Source organism: Mastigoproctus giganteus, chromosome 13 (genome assembly GCF_048544385.1).
Source record: "Mastigoproctus giganteus isolate SK-2022 chromosome 13, ASM4854438v1, whole genome shotgun sequence".
NCBI classification, from domain to species: Eukaryota; Metazoa; Arthropoda; class Arachnida; order Uropygi; family Thelyphonidae; genus Mastigoproctus; species Mastigoproctus giganteus.
This window is the reverse complement of record NC_143587.1, coordinates 146,052,645-146,062,323: the sequence shown is the minus strand read 5'-3', so window position 1 is coordinate 146,062,323 and position 9,679 is coordinate 146,052,645. Positions and strand designations below refer to the sequence as shown.

Below are 9,679 nucleotides of genomic sequence, written 5' to 3'. Positions count from 1 at the left end.
ATTAGATTTTCTAATATCGATGGACTTTCACCATGCAACTCTATTTTCATTGTTTCATTTATCTTCTTCCTCTTCATTTTCACTTTGAATCTAAAGAATTCGCAGTTAAGAACCTTTTCTGACCTCTCTTGTTTCCCAGGGTTATGGAACAATCGGCGGTCAGTGCTCTTGATTGATGAACGCTTTTAATTTCTGCACTTCATTCCAAGTGCATGCATCAGTAAGAATTTTACTGAGGCCTAGGGACTGTTGCGTGGAATCTTTGCGTCGCTCCAGTGTCTGGAAACAACAGTTGAACTCCGCAACCACTTGTGAATCGCCTCCGTAGAACCCACAGTATCGATTGTTGGTGGCAGGAGTTGAGAAAGTCGCCGTCTGTAGTTGGGCACGCCCGTCAGTACGATCGGAGTATAACAGTGTTGTCTCCGGCAGTCCTAACGTTGTTTTTCTCCAACCCATACGAAATTCACGAAGTCGTAGCGAGGTAAGTGATGCCATCTTTGCTTTTTTCAGCTGCTCTAACTGTATATGCCGAATTAAAATCGTTTAGGAGGTGATAATCGTGGAAAACAACCCCTTCCCGTAGAAACGGCAGTACCGGCATTTTCACTACGTGCATGCTCACATCGCCCACGTCGGGTTTTATATGGCCGTGCTCGCGCTGGCCGACCAGCCACGTTAGTTCAATAATATATGTACTATTTAATTTCATACAGTTTACAAATGAGAGAAAGAATAAATTAGAACAGATAGATCGTAATTAGAAAGGTCAGTTTTTAAGTGTGGTATTATTATTAGTTCTGTTCTGTTTTTTTTTTTGTACCATCATATATACAATTTTTTTATTTGATCAAATCTATAAACGGTTGATTTAATTAACTCAATACCGTGAAGTTTTGACCCCTTTCTTGAGGTGAATAATTTGACAGTTAGCCCTAAAATCTTCCTTACCATAACGTGCTCCCTTGGACTTTCAATGGGTTCGCCCGCCATTGATCGAACCTTTGCCGCTGTGGGATGTGTGCAATGGCGGCTTGCTTGTCGATTACGGCATGCAGGCGATATGTGTTCGGGAGTGGCAGCTACACTCACCTGCTATTGAAGATGCCAGATAGTTTCTTTAATTCTGTGTGGCACTTCACGCCATGTTAGCTCGCTTGTGATGTAACTTTACTTTTGCGGATGCTCCAATTTAAAACTAAACTTTACCAAGTTCTATCCCAGAAATGTCCTTACTGGACCTTGTGCATCTGAAAATGTGGTAGAGCTGAATACGGAAGTTGTATTCTTGTTATCTGAATTTCATTAAATTATTAATAACAGTTTACAATTCAGTGCAGTAATGTGACTTTCCTGGATCTTAGAATATGATCATTGCAGAAAAAATATCGTTTTTTGATGGCTTAGAATTAAGATATCAGTCATCTTTGCTTCTACTATGTCCATTTCATTTCCTGTGTCTTTGTTCAAGTTCACTTAGACATACAAAATGATTATTGACGTCTTAGTGGCACATATTGAGATCAACTGTGAAATTCATCTTATTGTGATTTTACCTATTTATAATAATAAGAATTCCCTCTTTCAATAAAAAGCTGAGAGTTCATATTGCTACAACAAATGAAGTTAATCCTGTGAGATTCACAAATACATATATAACCATTTTTCATGTTCATCCACCATCATCGAACATTGTTGTTTTGAATGCAATATGTCGTTGGAAAAGCATCTGCACTAAACTGTTTCCATGATCCAATAATGTGTAATAAATTGACTGTGCAAAAATCTGCTACATTAAAAAAAGTCGAATCGCATTATTCCTAACTTAATAAATAGTAATCTCCTTTGCTATAAGTTTAACTACTTTATGAACAGTTGTTTTCTACCATACGTTTCGGCCTGGTTACATTTGGGAATGCTCTATTCTTTTTAATCAATGATTCGGATTTATTTCTTTACATAATGTTTCAATGATTTGGTTTATACTGTCTAGGGTTACATTCATCATTTTTCGTATTGAAACTCAACATAGAGATAGGAGGAGATACTGCTCTGATTTGTTTGCTTTTAGCTTTTCATTGACTTTTTGGGAGATTACTTTCCATTCAACATCTTTTTTTTTTTTTTTGGCAAAAGAATTTGGCAAGCAGACAGTTTTATCCTTGTGATCTTGACTCAAACCCAGACAAAGTAATATATATATTTTCCACCGAACTATTCCTCGTTGCTCTTGCACATGAAATTAGCGGAGATTATTTTATGCGTTTACCCATAAGAAAAATAATTTACTTTTGAATAATTCATTATTCCAACTCCATGCTATTGATAGCCATGCATGTATGTCTCTTAGGAATGGTTCTTTAATGCATCTTAAACGTATGGATCTATATATAAGTAGGTGAATTTACTCCATGATGTAACAGATAACTAATTTCTTTTGTGAAAAGAAATTAGTTATCTGTTACATCATGGAGGATAATTCGGAATTATCCTCTTTTAATTTTTTTATTCTTCGTTCAAAGCTTAATTCAGTGTAATTTTTGCAAAAGAAATTGGTTATCAGTTGTATAGAGGGGAAATGTGTGCGTGTTCTCCTAGTGACTCAGACTGGCATGCGAGGAAGACGCATGAGTCACACAAATTAGATGGTCTCGTCATGGTGCGTGGAACCAGGCTGACTGATTTTGACAGGGAGTGTTATTATCGGATGTCGCATTGCTGGCTTGTCAATTCGTGCAATTATCGATGGCCTTCACCAATCGACGGGCGGTAATGTAATGATGACATCGAAGTGTGGTGGTACCACCATCATCCAACAATATACAAGATCACGGAATCCCCTTCTACGTGACACTGACTGTACTCAAAAGGGTCTCATCAGGTATCCGTGCAAAATATCAACAAGGAGTTATCGGTGTCAAAAGGGATGAGCTTCATTTTGATGCTTCGATTTTTAAGGAAGAGAGGCGGCACAAGAGCCAAACATCACTAACACAATCGGCGGAGGAGGAGGTAGCAAGGTTTTTCTCTCTGGCTTTTCGTACTGCAAACAGCAAATCGACCACAGAACACACGGAATTTACAGACGTTATGGCCTAAGTTGCTGATGATGCGCTTAAAACAATGAATAAAAATGATTGGTCTCGCCTTGAGTGCACATATCACAATTGGTCCTTAGCGCAGTGGAAATCGGAATGACGAACCTCAGTACACCCTATTTTGATGAGATGAGTGGGTGTAGGTGTGGTGCATGTCTGGAGAACCTCTGCTCCCGGAGTGCATTCTACCATAAATGAAGTTCGGAGGGTTATAGCGTGAGCTGTTTCTCGTGGTCTGGCCTGGGAACTTTAGTGGTTGTTGGGGAAATGTGAGCTTCAACATCTTGGACAGGTATATTCTCCCTAAGGTGTGGGCAGTTCTTTGCAAAAAAGATTCAGATGATTAAACTGAACAAGAATCTAGCCTAATTTGCTACTTTAAGTCGCACAGAAGAAAATAAAATGTAGGTTCTCTTCCCATTTTTATGAAATTCTAAAATTTCGTTTCGCGTATTATTCCGTAGTGAAATGGTGCGATTTACTTGCATCTGATGGCATATACTTTACTTCTGTAGAAGTATATCGAGATATTTAATTTTTTTTTTTTGTGAAATTCAGTTTTCACATTGATATCATTAATACTTTTAAGAGAACGTAAAAAGGTACTATTTTTAATTACCTAAACGGTAAGAGACATTAATATAAAGATTTGCTTTATTCTTTTAATGTTGCTTAATACAGTATGCTTTCATAGTTCTTGTAATTAATAAAATTCAAGAAAAGCGTCGAGTCATTAGAAGAAACTAAGCTTTCCTGAAATATTAGACAGAGAAGTTCGCGTGAAACTAAATGTTTTAAATATCATTAGAAAAATTGTTATATTCAAATGCTAAGGGGGAAAAAATTAAATAATTCACATCATTATGACTACCATCATTTTTTAATTATTATAACATCCTACTAAATCATTTAGTGTTATAATATTTAAGGAATTTCAAACAACCTCGCTTGAAGTAATTGCTCTAATTTGCTAATTGTAAACAAAGTAGATCTAAGAATAGGTTTGTACAATTTCAGGTATGGAACACATCATTCCACAACTTGGCATATTTGAGCAAAATTATTGGAGCTTGATATTAATCAACTCTATATATTAATGTTATAAACTATATTCCACTACAAAACTCCTATGAACTAATGGAATAACGCAAATGCAACTGTACGTAAACTTCTACAAACCTACCTTGGTGAATCCTTGTCATGTTTCGTTTATATTGGTTCTTTAGACACCAGTATGAAGCAAGCGATTTTGCACCAATTAACTGTTACATTAGCACGAGTAAGGGGTTTTGGTAAGATAGTTTCACGTGCTTCTTAGATGACAGAGAACTTTGTTTTCGAGGCTGAATTTTTTATTACAAAAGAATGTAGACTTAAAAAATATTTATAGAATTTGTTTGAAAGTATTCTTTTAAGACAGAGGGGTAATTTGGGAATAGTTGTAATGAATTGTTTCCTGGCCAGATGAATAGAAAACTTATTTTGAATACTCCTGAAAAGAAAACTGTTTAGCTTTCCGGGTAAAATCTTTTCCATTGTTATGGTTGCTTAACCAACCTAGAACACGACCTGTGTTTTTTTCAATTATGTTTAAAAATAATAAAAGCATAATTTGTGGAGCATGAATAACGGAAGCACTTAGCTAAGTAATGAGCAGTATATCAAGAAATAATGAGACAATTGGAGATTGGGCGACTTTTTATGATTTGCAAGTCCTTCGCATTAGCGGTTTTTCACCGCTAATGCGAAAAAAATAAAGTAGAATTTAAACTCATTTCCATAAATAAAATTTAGTCCGAATACTTAAGCATTTTTTTACTCCTCTAACAATAGAAGTCAAAAAATACAAATTTGCTGGTATCGATTTATAAGAAGTGAAGCAACTATTTTAGCAAAACAAAGAGTTGAATAATAAATTCTTCCTACCATTCCATTCTTGTTACTTAATTACTCGAAGTGATTAAACTGAGCTTGAATTACGTTTCCATTCTTAGAAAATAATGATATTCAGGTGAGACTTGTTTTTGTCTTTCTTTAGGATGCTACATACTTTGTGGCCCAGAGTAATAAAATTTCAATATTAATTTATATGAAAGCAAGAGTGAGTCAATGATACAGTGGTCCGCATCCTTCAGTGAATTTGACCAAAGCCTCCCCTCTCTCTCTCTCTCTCTCTCTCTCTCTCTCTCTCTCTCTCTCTCTCTCTCTACTTTGACCAGTTCCAATAAGACGGCTTAGCAAGCTATCAACTCTTTCAAACCACAAAGTGGAAGGGAAGGATGTCTCTAAATAGCCAGTTACTTCATAACATACTTAATAAGCGCTTTTATCCCCTGTTTGTACATAATTCCTCCTTAGTTGGTGATGAATTGAGTTCGCCCTACTTAGTGAAAGATTTGAAAAAAATGTCACGCTTCCCATTTTCATTGTTTCTTTTTGACTGAACTCGATTCGGTTTCGCCATCTCAAACGTATAGACACAGCAAGTATTCCTAAACTAGTTTTACGTATTGGTGGACATAATTTCTTCCAAGGGTGATTTTTAGGATCTCTCTGCGATCTTTGACTCTTTTGCTTTGTTTTTCTAAATCAGGATTATGTCTGTCATTTATCTAATTATTTATTTAATGTAACGAAGTAAACTATTTAGTCCAACAGAGTTTTTGTATTTCTTCAGCAGAGAAAACAGATTAAAAAAACGTTCCATCCAGGCATTCCTCAAGAAAGTATTCTTTTTCCGTTATCACTTTTAGTCTTTGTTTCCTTTTCTCAATGCTCTGTCATGTATTTTTCTATGCTTTCTGTCAGCTCTTTGTCACTTGAGCTGCAACTCTCAGAGAAATGTAGGCTGATCATTGTTTCAAAATGATTCTTTGAAACATTTTATGTGTATATAAAATTCTTTTTATATACAGCCAAAAATTTAACAACTGCTGGTATTTTAAGAAATTCGACTACTGTTTCTCGCAAGAATATGTAGCGATCTATCTGTTTTTCCTGAAATACCGACATTTCCCAGATTATTTTACCTTTATCCATTGAGAGTTCTACTACTGAGAAAGATATTTTTTGTTCTAGGACATCTGTTATCTGCTTTTTAATAGCCCTTATTAAGAAACGTATATGAAAAGTCGCATAAATTTAAACCAAGCTTTTTTTTTCCATTTATAATAGTTTTACCATAAATGAAAGTGTGAAAATGATAGTTTTATCCTAATATGCTGCTTTAGTTATTAAATAGCTGATTTATTAATCTTGATTTCGAAATGATTCCATCTGAAAACTAAATTTTTATTGCGTGCGAGAATTTTATTGAATAAAATTCTCGCACACGATAAAAATTTAGTTTTCAGAGGGAATTATTTCGAAATGATAATGAAATTCGTGTATGCACATCGAAGGCTTGAGAACCACAGGCCTTCGAAGATTATTTTGAATAGCTCTGAGAGTTACTAAGCTCTGCCACACCCTGTTCTGTTTTAGTAATCTGATAATTACTTACTCGTTTTAACTCCCTTTCTCTAGAGTATCATAACGCAAAACTGCAGTATCCTATTGGCAACATGCTTTGCTTATCTACAGTTTCTTGATTTTATAACATTCATAGTAATTTAGCCCTTGCAACTCTCTTGACCTTGACCATCCCCCCCCCTCCTCATATAAGAAATACAGTTAACTCAAGCTGAATTGCGCAAATTCTCCTCTAAGCAGCATATTGAGAAGTGATACTCCATATTATTGAAACTCCAGTGACCATTGGAAATTCACCAACCTTTGTGTTTAGCTACTGTACTCGTATTCAAAATTGTTCGTTTATCGTTGGTTTAGATCATGCTATCATTATTACATACGAATGTTCTGTGCAGTGACGAGGGGATTAAAATTGTATTATCAGATATATGACCTTCTGGTATGCTGATGCCGTTACTTCCATGGTCCCAAATTAATTCTTTGTACATATAATGAACAAACGAGGGCATCGTTGTTCATTATATCTGTCTGTTCAAGGTTTACTGAAATCTGAAAATAAAACGAGAACATATAATGAACAAACGAGATCATCGTTTGTTCGTTATGTTTCATTATATGTCTGTTCAAGGCTTACTGAAATCCGAAAATAAAAACGAGAATCCTCGTTACTAATACCACTATAATTTGTGAAGGATGGCTAGCATAACTAAATGTTCTTGCAAATGTGGATTAATTCGCAGGTATTAAGACATTCTCAACCATCATTACATGGATGGGTGAATGCTAACGACAAAAAACATCTGAGATTCCTTTGCAGAAATTGCACGCATAAGTTTATTTCCTTCATAAGATGTTTTTATTCATGCGGTAGAAAGTTATTGATCTTCGATAATGCTGGATGTGTCTTGGGCAGTAATTCAAGTCTAATTTGTTTTCCGCTGGCTTTAAGATGGTTTTAAGGGAGAGGAAAATTTTACATGATATTTTTCATGTGCTGAAAGTTAGATCTTCAAGTCGGAATTGTTAAATCTTCAGTTGAGCAAAACAAACTGGGAAGTTATTTTAGTAGATTAATCTTTTGATTAGGTATATATTTCTTTGTCTAAATTGCGTATTATTGAAACATTAAGGACATCTTTAATAAGTTAACCCATTTTTAATAAGTTAACATAAATGTTTACTTATTAATTGAATATGAATTGACAAATTTGAATTTTGGCTTTGAACAACGGAAACAATTGTCTCCACTTGCTTGGGGTGCTTTATATATTAAGCCTGTAAATTGTATGTATCCTGCGAGCAATGTGCTAGATGAAAACTTGACTATTCGTCTGGGTTTTTCCTACGACTGACTCAACCACGTTGAGAAAATGGTCCATAAAAATTCCTCGCGTTACTGATGGGATTCGAACTCTGGTATTTTCCATCTGTTGTGCGGAGGATGGTGATGATATCAACTGGATTATCCGTGAGAGCCTTGTGGGTTTTGTACCAAGCATATCAACTTTGATTTCATTAAGCAGACAGCTGGAAAAATGCGTGGAGGAAAGAAGAAACCACAACGTTTTTACTTTCTTTAGATGGTGCTTTAATGTATAGTTTAAATGAACAAAAATTGAATAATTGATTAATTTTTATGTAAATCACTAGAACCTTTCAGAAACAAATATAAAGACAATAAACGTGGCCCAGATGATTTTGTTTGTTTTTAAGGCACGCTTACAAATGAAATCTTTCATTCTGAAATTGTAATAAAATTAGTTATTGTGAACCATGTTGGTGTGTAGGGAATATACTCAAAGTAATTACATGTTAAAACCGAACTCGTAGCTGGATTGTAAGTTTGCCTACTTGGTAGCTTAAGCGTGATTTAGTTCAACTGAATGCTGGTGGCATCCATACTCTTTGCAGAATGGCACAAATGTAAGTGGAATAAGAATGGTTGCAGAATAGATGTGTAGAAAATTTGCTTTTAGACTGCGAATAACTGCTTGTTGAATATACTTCCAGCTAGTGTTGTGGAAGTAGAGTTTGAATAAATTTAAGGAAGGATTAGCAAAATTATTACAGGAGATGAACCGATGCTGTATAAGTTTGCTTGCTTGCATCATTTTTACACTACTACCTTTTAAGCTTTATTTAAATTCCTTTTAAGTTAGTAAGATTAAACAATATTAATTTCCGTGTTTTTTATTTACAGTTGTGGTTGGTGTTTTTCATGTAATTACACCGTTAAGATCTTTATGGGTAAACTGAAGTGATGAAAATTTTGGGCAGCTCGCCAAAATGAATGCGAACTACTATACATTATTAAAGCAATTCATGAATGTGTTTGTCGACGATGTTAACTTCGATGGACATCTTCAAATACATTTCGTATATCATTCAGAAAGGTCTTGACATGAAACGAAATTTATTATATTAACAGAATTGAATGAATTTTAAATAAATTACGCCAGTGAATAATTTATTCCATCACGAAATTACGCAATTCGACCTCACCACCATTATGGCGTGGCAGTAATTTCAATGAGGGCATTAAAACTAGTTAAATAACGAGTGGTGGCGCATGGTAATAATTGTTTTGTGCGTTGTCATAGTTGCTTGATATACGTAACCAAATCAACTGGATATTGAGTACATTACTTTTATATTAACAAAAATACTGCGCAGCTATTGATAATATCGGTAAGTATAATAACGTTGAATTGATTAAATTAATAATTCTTCAATAATAGTAATAAGAAAAACTGTGGAAGTTATTTTTCAGATGTCCTTTAAGAAGGGCCTTAACGATTGCCATCTATGATCTTTGCTAAAACGTATTCTTTTCTTGTGTTCATCGTGATTCGCCATATTTAATATTTTATTACCGGGCTGATGTTAAAGTGAACAACACAACAGCTTTATTCTCAATTGTCTGTAGTATCATTTTACTTAACAGTAATATTAAATAGGAAAGATGCGCTCTTCGACATGAAACGTATTTTTGGTATAGAAGTCGAGTAGCGTGTTTCAGGAAAAAAAAATCAGCAAATATTTTTATAGTGAATACAGTTTGCACTTGCGCTAAGAGTTAATATCTGTAATGTTGATGAAGTGTTGGAGAA

The 9,679-nt window shown here is 34.7% G+C and overlaps 1 long non-coding RNA gene across 1 annotated transcript in view; it reads left to right on the top strand.

Annotated features, from left to right (window-relative positions):
* Positions 1–330: 330 nt before the first annotated feature.
* LOC150076507 (uncharacterized) overlaps positions 331–9,679 on the top strand; it is a 151,256-nt gene continuing 141,907 nt past the window's right edge. The window contains exon 1 of the long non-coding RNA XR_016547846.1: positions 331–484. This is a non-coding gene — a long non-coding RNA (uncharacterized LOC150076507). The remainder of the gene's footprint in view (positions 485–9,679) is intronic.